Here is a 12,784-nt window from a genome sequence, read left to right on the forward strand (position 1 = left end):
TTGAGTCTCTGTTGTTGTTGGTAGGTGTCATTGAGTTGATTTTGACTCATACCAACTGCATGTGACAGAGTAGAACTGCCCCACAGGGTTTCTAGGCTGTAATCTTTATGGAAGAAAATTGCCAGGGCTTTCTCTCAAAGAGCTGCTGGGTGGGTTTGAACTGCTAACCTGACTGTTAACAGCCACTAGTTAACCATTACACCACCAGGCCTTCTTACAACAAGTGATCTTAAATAGTCCATTCCTGCCATAGTAGTCATGGAAGAATGTGTTGAGATAGAAGTGTCATATGATTAAAGCAGCCTGGATTGCTGAACCACCCACCACTTAGACCTGCACTGACTTGATGTAAGAGCAAAATAATCATGTATTGAGCTAAAACACTGAAATTTTGATGTTACCACAGTCTAACTAACCTCTAACATATCCTGTTAGAAATAGTGGAGAAGTTGGGAACCAAACCAACTATTTCTGAACCAAAAGTCAATGTACTTAAACATTAGGCAATATTGCTTCTCCTTGGATAAACCTTTCTCCAAGACAGCTTCTTAAAAGTTGTGGCTTTGGAAGGATGGGAGAAAGGGTACATAAGAAAGGAAAGTGATAGTCATGAGGATTATTATTAGAAGAATAAAAAGGAAAGAGGTTAGTGGAAAATAATTCTTGTCTTTACCTTGTTCCTCATGTTGTTGTTGTTGTTGTTATTTGCCATCGAGTCAGCCCCGACTCATAGCGACCCCTCTTTGTGTTTCCGAGGCAGTATCACAACGGAAGTAGGATTGCCCAACCTTCCTTCCGAGGAGTGGCTGGTGGGTTTGAACCGCCAACCTTCTGGTTAGCAGTCAAGTGCTTTAGCCACTATGCTACCAGAGCTCCTTTGTTCCTCATATGAATCAAAAAACAAAGAAATAGGAAAGAAGTTTCTTAGAGAAGTGTTTATAGACAGAGCCTTCAGGATTTTTACTCTTGCTAAGGAACTAATTGTGGTTGCTCTTCATTGAAAACAGCTTTGCAGCCTATCTCCAGGAAGCCTAAGTGGGGATTCTCTCTAAGCTGTAAGAGAAGGTCCAAGCTGTATCCCTTCTGCCTGGAAGCAGGTTAGAATTTCTATCCAGGATCATTGTCTCCCTGTGTGGCTTCTCTCTTTGTTACTTCAAAGACAACTTGTTGGTTCAAGAACGTTTATTAACTGTCAGTTTGTCATACTATGATGGCTTGCATGTTGCTATGATGCTGGGAAGCTATGTCACCATTATTTCAAATACCAGCTTGGTCACCCTGGTGGATAGATGTCAGTGGAGCTTGTAGACTAAGATAGACTAGGAAAAAAGCCTTGGCAGTCTACTTCTAAATATTTGCCAGTGAAAACTCTATGGATCACGGTAGAATACTGTCCTACTGGACTTGAACGTGCCAATGATCTTGAAGATGGCAGAGGACTAGGCAACGTTTGGTTCTGTTATCCGTGTATGAGTCAGAGCTGACTCCGCAGCAGCTGATGACAACAGCATTGATTTTTACCACTCCTCTTTTCAGCTGTCCATTAGCCACCACTCCCAAATCTCCAGGATGGATAGGCTGTCTTTGTAGCTAAGTTTGAAAAGAACCCAGGTAGTGAGGCCAGTGTCCACTTACCTAAGGATACTTTGTTTAATAAATCATAGTCCTCCAAAGGTTAGAAGGAAACGTGAGTTAAAGGGATTGAACTGAAAATTAAGATGCTAAAACAGCCCCTTTCTCTTAAGGGTAGAAGAGAATACGTTCTAGTAGAAAACAAAACAAAACCAAGTTTGCCAGCAAAACTCTGGCAAAGGTTATACCTAGGACCTTCATATTCACAGCCCTGTGGATGAGACTATAGAGTGCCTGGACTTAACTGTATTCTCCAGCATGTGTACATGGGTTTTCAAACTGGTAACAGCTACAAGAGGGTTTCCTAATTAGCACCACGTTTACATGTTTATTGTCAACTATAATTACTTGTTTATTAGAACAGAGGCTTCCCAGTTTATTACAGTCATTACAGCCTGTCAGTGAGGGATAATGCCTGGAATTTCACAAGTACGTGTAAATTGTACAAATGCTGGAATTTCACAAGTATGTGTAAATTGTACAAATCTTGCCAGCCCTAGCAAGTCCTGAGTCTCAGTAAAAATACTCCGAGAAGCTAATTCTCAAGGAGTCCCAGGATTTTATTTAATAAGAAGTTGTCCTGTTTAGTAGTATTGCAAACATTGTCCTAAGTTAGGAATTATCAGCAAGCTCCTTCTTATTTGGCAATAACCCATGCTTCTCTTTGGAGTATGAATACCAGACACCATGCTAACCACTCACTGAAATGTGTGTTCTCATTGCATTCTCACAACAACGTTAAAAGGGGGCTCAAGGGTCTCATTTTCTAGATGGAAAACCCAGGCCCTGAGAGGTCAAGGGCCTTGTACTGAGAGACACGCCTGGGTTCATATCCAGGCCTCTCTTACTAGAAGCCCATCACACACAGAGACACCTGCCCCACCTCAGTGAATTGGGAGAGAACATTGTCAGAGCCAGTTTTCCTTGTTTATGTAACTGTAGGAGTATACAGAAAGGGATTGCTGGGATGGACAGACCTGGTAGGGAGTCTGTAGGTTATGGTGACATATGGTGAGATGCTAAGGTCTGGGAGCCGGTGATGGGAAGAGCTTGTGCTGTTGGCTGAGGGAATTAGCAAACCCGACTGGGAATTTGGTGGACCAAAATTTGTTCATTTGGCAGTTGTGGATGGGGTTGGAGAACCAGAACATTGAAAACCATCAGTAGGTCTCTGGTTATATTTAAGATTTTTTGCTTTTGCAGATGCTTTGGGAGGGTGTGCAGAGATTCTTTGAGCAGCCTCTGACTGGGTCAGTTCGAGGAATAAAGGGCGACTATGATTAAAATGGGAATTGCCAACTCTTACTGAGAGTTTGCTAGGTGCCAGGCACCATGAGGAATGCTTTACATTAACTTTCCCATTTAATCATTATATAACTCTATGAGAGAAGTTCTGATTTTTTTTTTTCTTTTGCAGATGACGAAACAGGCACAAAGAAGTGAAGCTGTTTGAGATCACACAACCATAAGCTATCAGAATTAGGACTCAATGTCCCATCCTATCTGGGCTAGCAGAGCCGTCAGGCACACACCATATGTTAAGTATCCTTTTTTTTCTGTGGCCCTAGTGTATAAGAATGCATCCTGCTTTTGAGAGGCAGCTTTGTTTTGTCTGACTTTTTCATATTGAGACTTGCTGATATACAAGAGAGTGCACACATCTTAAGTGGATAGCTTAATGGATTTTTACATAATTATATACCCATGTAATAGCACTCTATGTCGATAACTAGATATAATCTGAAAGGTACCAATGAGAAACATTACAGGAAGTACAGTTACAAAAAAAAATGTTCTTTTAATCTCTAGGTAATATATTTTTTTCACATTTTCTAATGGAAATCTTCCTAATGATTGGTTTATTCTTTTTTAAAAAATAATTTATTTTTTGCTGTAGAATGTTACCTAACAAAACCTACACCAATTCAACAATTTCTACATGTACAATCCATTGCCATTGACTATGTTCTTCAAGCTGTGTAACCATTCTCACCTGCCTTTTCCAAATTGTTCCTTCTTCATTAAACAGGTAATATTATTTAAAACACAGTCAGAGCATTCACATGAATGGTATTCTATATACCTTCTTGTTATTATTTATAGAACTTGTCTCCCTGAATGTGGAGGGTGGGTGACTTCAGATGTGCAATGTATGAGGTGCACAGGTGGTATAATCAGAACATGATAGAACTTCCTTTATGTTTATATTAATTCTGCCTCATGCACAAACTTGTGTGCTATCCACACAGGGGCAACTCATCGTATTCGATGAATTCCCCAGGAGAAAGAAGGTACATAATTCAAGGTTTTATTATTGTTATGTATGTATCTAAAAATCAATATTTCTATCTGTCTGGTTATCGATCTACATGTGCACATTGGGCAGCTATTTAAAACAGGCTCCTTTCAAAGCCATGTTGAATTAAGTGGGCTCTGTGATAAATGGGTTATGTGTACGTGGATAAAGTTTGCAGGATTTGGGTATCACTGTACACACATGACCTGGGGGGTGGGTGTTTGAAGTGTAAACACAGATTATATTTCTATTTAGGACTATGCATGGGTTTTGGATATGTACATTTCAGACACCCATAATTCTCTGTATAATCATACCTCACATGAGCAAGATGAGACATTGCCAATAAAGGATGGTCTGGGGTGAGCATTGTCCCCAGAGAGGACAAAAGCCCTTATGCTGTGGGGCCACCTGTGGGGTGCACACATCAGAGGCACATGCAGAGGATCATTGGTTGAGACCCCCCCCCCCTTTGTCACAGCCTGATTCTGAGCAGGCAACTGCTCTCTCAGCACAATAGAGAAGCAGATTCCGTCGATCATGTCCACGGCCTCATTGCAGCCTTACTGAATATTTAATAACACCATTTCCCTTCCCAGGAAAGAGCTCAGAGAAGCCTACACTGTCATGGGTACAGGAGGTAGGCAGCAGGTCTGGGGCTGACATGAAGCAGGCTGCCAGGCTTCCCCCTTTAAAAGTACCCCCAAATGGGAAACCCCACCAGATGGCTTTGGGGTGAGGATGTGGCAGGTTTCAGGCACCAGTCAGGAGCCTTCAAGAGGAAGAGGAAGTGCTGAGCTGGTATCAAGTGACCATGGCATGCCACAAGAAGGAAACCAGAAATTTGTTTTCCACTCATATTTAAGAGCTTGGCTTGAATTCAGGCTACCATAGTGCATTTCATAGAATGGTGAAACTAGAAGAAACCATATTGCTCTTCCAATCCCAAACCAACATTTTACAGATTGGGAAACTGAGGTCCAGATTATAATACATCTCTGGAGTCATACAACTGATTTGAGGCCAGACTGTTCATATAACCCAAGTCTCGGGTTCCATTCTTGCCCACTTCCAGTCTACTCTCTACTCAGCAACCAGACTGATCTTTGAAAAAGTAGAAATCCATTACTTAAAATTCTTCAGTGCCTTCCCAGCTCACTTAGAATTAAATGCGTTCTCTTTTGGACTTATTATATGATTCTACATAATATGATTCTTGTCCTCTCCAATTTTATCTTCCATCACCCCTCCCTTTATTTTTTAGCTTCCAGCCACCCTGGCCTTCTTTCTATTCTTCAAGAACATCAACATCATTGCAGATCTCATTGTGGAGATGATTCCATTATATCAGATCACAAAATGGAGTAGGAATACATTATTACGTAACCGCCAAACTACATCATAACTGCCAAACCACTGAGAATCATGGCCCAGCCAAGCTGACACACAACCTTAACCTCACAACCCAGGAACTTGTACTTTCAATAAGAACCACAAGTGATCCTTAAGGTACACCTAAGATCTCTCTTATGTCATGAGTTCAAGGCCACCAATAAGCATGCTAAAATGATTTTTTTTTTCCCCCTAATGGACTCTCTTCATGAGCCATCAGACATACTTGTATTGCCTTGTGAATAAGCAAACTCTATCTGGGGTCAGAGTTGAATATCTTGGAGCACAGAAAGCATGGGCATAGTGATTGGTGTTCTGATTTCTGTTTTGTATCAGTTACCAATTGCTGTGTAACAAATTACTGCAAGACTTAATGTGCTCCATTAGTAGCAAACTTCAACAAGACAGAAAATAATAAATGCTGGCAAGAATGTGGAGAGATTGGGACTCTCATACACTGCTGGTGGGACTGTAAAATGATACAACCACTGTGGAAAGCAGTATGGTGATTCCTTAGAAAGTTGGGATTAGAAATACCATTTGACCCAGCCATTCCATTACTAGGTATATATCCTAAAGAAGTAAGAGACAGTACAAGAACAGATATATGCACACCCATGTTCATCTTCATTGCAGCACTATTTACAATAGCCAAAAGATGGAAACAACCTAGGTGTCCATCAACAGAAGAATGGATAAACAAACTATGGTACATATACACAACAGAATACTATGCAACCCTGAAGAATAAAGTAGAATTGGCAAAACACCACATAACATGGATGAACTTGAAGGACATTATGCTGAGTGAAATAAGTTAATCCCAGAAGGACAAATGTTGTATTAGTCCATTGTTGTAGAAAGTCAAGGAAAGGTTTATATATGGAAGGAAATTTTCCTTGTTGTTTATCAGGGGTGGGAGGGAAGTGGATGGAATACTGTTAGATAGGTAGAGACAAGTATTGCTTTGGGTGAAGGGAAGGGCAATGTACCAAATGTGAGTCATCAACATGGCATTGAGGAAGAGGAAGACATAGAGAGTGCATGGAAAGACAGACAACAAAGATGAACCCTTTTGCACATACAGTATTACATTGTCAGTGAAGGCAAACATGGATATATGAGTGGATAGATAGGTAGACAGGCTGAACTATTAGGTGTGTCTATGCGGTGTGTCTATGCAGGGGGGAGGGAGCTCTGGTAGCATAGTGGCTAAGACACTTGCCTGCTAACCAGACGGCTGGCAGTTCAAACCCACCAGCCACTCCTCGGAAGGAAGGTTGGGCAATCCTACTTCTGTAGTGATACTGCCTCGGAAACCCAAGGAGGGGTCGCTATGAGTCAGGGGTGACTCGACGGCACATAACAACAACAACAACATTCAGGGGGGAGTGTGCCCAAGACCATGTATAGGGTTGGCAGACAATGTTTCGACAAGTGTATTTGTGTGTTCTTAAGAATTTCCAGGTATATAGTAAGGTGACAAGGGGCAAGGTTTTAGTCACTTCTTGGCCACAGCAGGCTACCTAGAGGGAGCAAGCAGTTGGACCTGTGGACTCAGGAAATAGTTGCAGGGGACATCAAGCTCAATTGGCATAACACACTACCCAAAACATTGTTCCACATCCCACTTTGATGAGCAGTGACTCGGATCTTAAAAGCTTGCCTGCGGCCATCTAGATGCAATGATAGGTCTTTCCTGGTCCAGAGCAAAGAAGAATGAAGAAAATCAAAGACACATGGAAAAAATTAGTCCCAGGGACTGGTACTCTATGTGATCCTCAGCCTATATGACTATGAGACCAGAAGAACTAGATGGTGCCCGGCTACCACTGTCAACCACTTGGAGGGGGATCTATGTAGGAGATCCTGGATAAAGGGGGAGAATGATGTGGAACAAAACTCAAAATCATTGGAAAAAAAAAGGGACCAGTTTTGCTGGTCTGATAGAGCCTGATGGAACCACTGACATTGTGGCCTCTAGCTGGCCTTCAGATCTGGAATTGAATCCACTCCTGTGGCTTCCCGCCAAACAAAAGACCCAGGCTTATGAGCTGAACATTTACATTAGGTAGATACACTCCTTGGAGAGATCAATCATGGGAGAACAGAAGGACTGTGTATGCACAGGGAGACAGCTGGGGGGCGGGGAGAGCAGGAGTGCATGGGAGGAAAGGACACAGGGAAGAGGTAACTACAGAGAGGAAGTGGGAGGGAGCTTTTGCATTGTGGGAAATTGTAGTCAATGTCATGAGACAAAGTGTATGTAAACTGCTTGCTGTATGGGAAGTGAATTTGCTTTCACCCAAATCACAATAAAAATTAAAAAAAAAAAAAAAACAACCCCCCCCCCCCCCCCAAAACTTAATGTGCTCCTCACATTTGGGAGGAGCTCTGGTAGCATAGTGCATAAGGCACTTGACTGCTAACCAGAAGGCTGGCGGTTCAAACCCACCAGCCACTCCTCAGAAGGAAGGTTGGGCAATCTACTTCCATAGTGATACTGCCTTGGCAACCCAAGGAGGGTTGAGGCTATGAGTTGGGGCCAACTCGATGGCACATAACAACAACAACACATTTGGGAACACTTTTTTGCTTATTAGCAACTCTTTGAGAAGGCTGGGATAAGGTGCCATGAATCAGAGACAGAAATTGGAGAGGAAATTATAATCCATTTATGTGGTAGTTTGTGTGTCAACTTGGCTGGGCTTAGTTGAGTGGCTGGGCAGCTGGATGTAATATTCCCCATGATGAGACTGGTAATTAACTCCATGGTGGAATCTACTGTGAGCAGCTGAGTAGCTGCCCTAGGGATTGTGGTCTGTATATAAAGAGAAGCCTTAACAGTCTCTAGCTTATGGCACACTTGAACCCTGCATGTAGCCATGTCATTGTTCAGCAGCCTGCCATGCTCTGCCGATCTTGAGACTTTCAATGGACTCGAATTAATGGCCTGCCATGTGGTTTGGTAACATTGGGACTGTGCCTTTTTACTTGTCAACCTTGCGCTTGTCAGCCTCAGCAGCCACCATCTGTCTGAGTGAAGAAAAGCCTCTAGCTTCAGTGGGCCAGGAGCAGGAGGCAGAGCTGAAGCCCAAGGCTGAGGGGCTTTCACCCAGCCCCTAGAGCCTGGCACTTGGAACTTGGACTTCTAGCCTCCAAACTGTAAGAGAATTAACTCCTGTTTGTTCAAGCCATCCCGTTTGTGGTATATTCTTGTCAGAGCAGCAGTAGGGAAGCAGAAGAATTTCAAATTACCCCTTGTCAGTGGCTCTGTGAAAGGCTTGGGTATCTTTATTGCAACCCTGTGAAAGCCCCTGGGCCAGAGGACCAGATAAGCTTTGCCTGAGTTCCTGACGTACAGACACTGTCTTTTGTTTGCCTGGAAGGTAATAAACGTTCTAAGCTTTTTGTACACTACCACCACTACTCACTCCTTTGGTTTTTGAGCACTGACCAAGGCAGCTGTGGCTCAAACTACAAAAAAATCCCTGTTCTGTGGAGCTCAAGTTCTAGAGGAACAAACTGAAGGAAATGGTGCTAGCATTCTTCTTCCTGTTTGAAACACTCCTTCTCAGGGTTTCTCAGTCATGAGGGATTTAGTTTCTACCAACTCCCTGATTTTAATGTGGGAGTCTCAAAACTTTATATATTCTAAGGCTTGCAGGCTGATAAAACCAAAAAAACTCACTGCTATCAAGTTGGATCCAACTCCATTACATTAATGCCGGGGTCATATGAATTGGAAGAAGAGTAGAGCAATGAGAAGCTTATCTGGGTCCTCTGGCTCAGGTGCTGTCACAGCGTTGCAATAAAGATATCTGCCAAGACTCCTGTCATCGCAAGGCTCAAGTGGGAAAGAATCCACTTCCAAGCTCACTCAAACAGCTATGGCAAGATTCAGGTCCTCCTAGGATGTTGGACCAAGGTTCCTCACTGGCTGTTGGCTGGAGGCCCCCTTCAGGTCTTTGCCATGTGGGCTTCTCCATAGGGCAGCTCACAACATGGCAGCTGGCTTCTGTGAGCAAGCAAGTGAGAAGAGCCATAGATAGAGAGACTGAGTGAGATGGAGGTTCCAGTCTTTTGTAATTTGGTTGCAGAAGTGATATCCCATCACTTATGCTGTACTACATTTATTAGAAATAAAACACTAGGTCTAGCCCACACTCAAGGATATAGGATTAGACAGGAAATGAATACCAGTTGGCGAGGATCAATGGAGCCATGTTAGAAGCTGCCTATCACACCTTAACCTGAATTTTGAAGTATCTTTTCACATGGAACATAGTATACACACATACTGAACCCAGTATGCTCTCTGTGGGATTCCGTGTCATAGATGGAAATGTAACTATACAAGCAGTGTTGCATAATAAGAAGAGCAGAGGCTTTAGGTTCAGAAAGAACTCTATTAGAGTCTCAGTTTTTGTTCTCACCAACTTTATGACCTTAGATTTAATACCCAAAAACCTCAGTGTTCTCTGGGAAATGTGAATAATAACACCCACCACCTAAAGAGTTTTGAGTTGTATAAGATGTAACTATTGCTTTCTCCTCATTGGTAGCAAAGAGGGGTGAAGAAAATCAAAGACTCAAGGAAACAATTAGTCCAAAGGACTAATGGACCACATGAACCACAGCCTCCACTACCCTGAGATCAGAAGAACTAGATGGTGCCCGGCTACTACTAACGTCTGCTCTGGTTGGGATCACAATAGAAGGTCTTGGATGAGTAGGAGAAAAACGTATAACAAAATTCAAAATCTTAAAAAATGACAAGACTTACTGGTCTGATATAAACTAGGAGAAACCCCATACTACAGCCTTTACATGCCTTTACATACTCGTCACACCTGGAGCTGGAGCCACCCCCCAGGGATCACCTTTCAGCCAAACAGTAGCCAGGCCTCTAGAGGGAACAATAGCAACCTTAACATACTCCTTAGAACAATCCACTATAGGAGACCAAAAGGGCAACATTTGTCTAAAAACAAAGTTCAGAAGGAAGGAAGGAGCAGGAAAGAATGATGATGGATGTAAGGACTCCAGTGAGGAAGTGAGGAGAGTGCAGATGCATCGAGGGGATTGCAACCAACGTCAAGAAATAAAATGTGTGTAAACATGTAAATTGCTAATGGGAAACTAATGTGCTTACTCTATAAACTGGCATCCAAACCACAATAAGAATAAATAAATATATATATATTTTTTAAAGCAAAACTTGGTGACATCATTTGAGTCTCTGCAAATCATGCTTAAAAGCAGACAGGTTTGCTCCTAGACTTTTTAGTTGCACAGCTCAATAAATTCTCTTTATTTCCTAAAAGCAAAATAAAAAGATAAAAAGTTTTGAGGATCAAAAAATCACTTGAGGCACACTTGTTAAAATGCAGATTCCCAAGTCACTTCCCAAGAAATTCTCATTCAGTAGACTTTGGGTGGCACCTAGTAATTTCTATTTTCAGAAGTAGGCATGTGCCTAGGTGTTTCTAATGTATATGCAAAGGGTATGGTATCAGTCATTCTGCAGTTATTCTCGAGGAGCTATGTGTTTGAAGAGAGTGATATAATGGAAAACAAACTGTGTTGAGGATTAGAAAGATATCTAGGTTCTAGCCCTTGTTCACTTACTTTGCTGTGGGTTCTTGGACAAAAACTTGCCTAAGTTCTCTGGACCTCTTTTATTTTCCAGGTTCTGTAAAATCCCTTCTAGTCTGGATACTCTCTGTCTAGGTAAAGAAACAATAGCAGCTAGCATGGGGATCCCCTTAGGACTCTATCCTGGCTGCAAACAAGTGAAATAGTCTCCATGATGAGTCTTTTCGGAATCCCAGGGTCAGCTGTGTTCTACTAATATTTTTTCCTAAAGGCTATTCCTTGAAGCTTCTCATTCCTCTACTCTTCTTCTAATTCATATGACCCCAGCATCTTTTAATGTAATGAAATATATCTGAAAACAACCTCATTTAAAGGAATAAATCTATGAGGGCGCTGAGAACTTTCTGGCGTGAAATGAAAAATATTGATTGCTTGCCACCTGTTAGCAATGAAATCCCCTCCAGGTAATTAACCTGCTCAGAAATAAAGTTTATTTCTGCCCTTCACCTTCAGCTCCAACTCTTTAAAGCCATTAAAACAAGTACCTGGTCAATGAATAAATCTTCTCCCAGAGTGGCATTCAGGGCCTTCTGTGATCTGGCTCCAGCTTACCTTCCTGACTTGACTTCTAGCTACTTATCTTCAAGTGCCCTTCACCTCAGCCAAATGGAAGAGCTAATGCATTCAGTGTTCTCATGGCCAGAAATGTGCTTCCCTCCTTCTCTGAATTCTGCATATCTTAGTTCCAACGCCACTTCTTGAAAAAGATTTTTCCTGTATTCTGGCATCTCTACCTCTGCCCAGCAAGTCCCACTTCTCCTAACTGCTACTAAACTGCAAGCATTACCTCACTATTCTGAACATTCCAAAAACTTTTATATCTTTGTAGCATTTACTATTTTATACTGTGTATTATGATCATACAGATACTATAGTGCTAGGCCCTTCAGGATGCAATTCCAATCGGATTAATTTTTGTGTTCCTCATACCTTCTTAAAAAATGCTTTGCCTGTAATTGGTGTCAATATTTTTTGAATGTTTAAATGGAGACCCATTGACTTTACATTTCCTTTATGTTTATTTTGACTCTTGAGGCTCACATCCACTGTTTCACCACCAACATAAAAGAACCTAATTCAGTGAGGTGTTTTTACAAGATTTACATTGTACACAAAACTGGACTCCCAAGTTTAGTTTCTATGGAGAAAATCCTGTTGTTGCTTTCCATCCTTAGCAGCTTCCTGTTTATAGAAATCTTTTTGCTCTTCATGAAATGGTTGGGTTTCTTAGGATTGTCCATATGTCTTCTTAGAGACACCACTCTTTTGCATGATCCTGAATAAAAGCTTGGTATGACCTTTCCATCACCTGCACCATTTCACTTGTATGACACTCTTGTCACTAGCATTCTTTGAGTACAAAGCTCAATTTTTTATAAAGCAGATATACAGTCATGTATGAGAGTGTCTCTATTACTTGTCTGTCAGTTTTTCATACCATGGTGGCATGTTTCTGTGATGCTGCAAGCTATGCCACCAGTTTTCAAATACTAGCAGGGTCACCCATGGTGGACAGGTTTCAATGGAGCATCCAGACTAAGACAGAGTAAGAAGAAAGACCTGGCAATCTTCTTCTAAAACATGGCCACTGGAAACCTTTGAATAGCAGTGGACCATCGTCTGATAGAGTGCCAGAAGACGAGCCCTTCAGTTTAGAAGGCACTCAAAATACGACTAGGGAACATCTGCCTCCACAAAATAGAGTCAATGTTAATGACATGGACGGAGGAAAGCATTTAGGACCTTCATTTGCTTAGGTGGCACGACTCAAAACGAGAAGGAACAGCTGCAAACATCCGTTGTTGT

The sequence above is a fragment of the Orycteropus afer genome, unplaced genomic scaffold (genome assembly GCF_000298275.1).
Source record: "Orycteropus afer afer isolate SDZICR_OR568_19922 unplaced genomic scaffold, OryAfe1.0 scaffold00002, whole genome shotgun sequence".
NCBI classification, from domain to species: Eukaryota; Metazoa; Chordata; class Mammalia; order Tubulidentata; family Orycteropodidae; genus Orycteropus; species Orycteropus afer.